At 71.7% G+C, this 297-nt stretch overlaps 1 non-coding gene across 1 annotated transcript; it reads left to right on the plus strand.

Annotated features, from left to right (window-relative positions):
• The first annotated feature begins 82 nt into the window (after window positions 1–82).
• TRNAS-AGA (transfer RNA serine (anticodon AGA)) lies at window positions 83–164 on the plus strand. The gene has a single exon. It is a non-coding gene; the product is annotated as a tRNA-Ser (tRNA).
• The last annotated feature ends 133 nt before the right edge of the window (window positions 165–297 follow it).

Genomic DNA, 297 nt, shown 5'->3' on the forward strand with positions numbered 1-297 from the left:
GAGTGAGGTCCGAGGGCGCCTGGTGGGAGAGCCCGTGGCCCTCGCCGGAGGCTCCTTGGCCAGCGAGCGCGCCGGCTCGCACGTCGTCGTGGCCGAGTGGTGAAGGCGATGGACTAGAACTCCACTGGGGTCTCCCCGCGCAGGTTCGAATCCTGCCGACTACGCGGCTCCCCTCTTTGGGGACACCACCTCCGCTCTCCCCGCCGCCCGCGCCTCTCAGCGCCGGGCCTCACCCTTCCCCGCCCGGCTCTTCAGAGCGCGCCCCAGAGCCTCCGCGCGTCCACCCTGCTTTTCCAA

This window comes from Leptonychotes weddellii, unplaced genomic scaffold (assembly GCF_054177405.1).
Source record: "Leptonychotes weddellii isolate Sample4059 unplaced genomic scaffold, ASM5417740v2 HiC_scaffold_180610, whole genome shotgun sequence".
Lineage (NCBI taxonomy): Eukaryota > Metazoa > Chordata > Mammalia > Carnivora > Phocidae > Leptonychotes > Leptonychotes weddellii.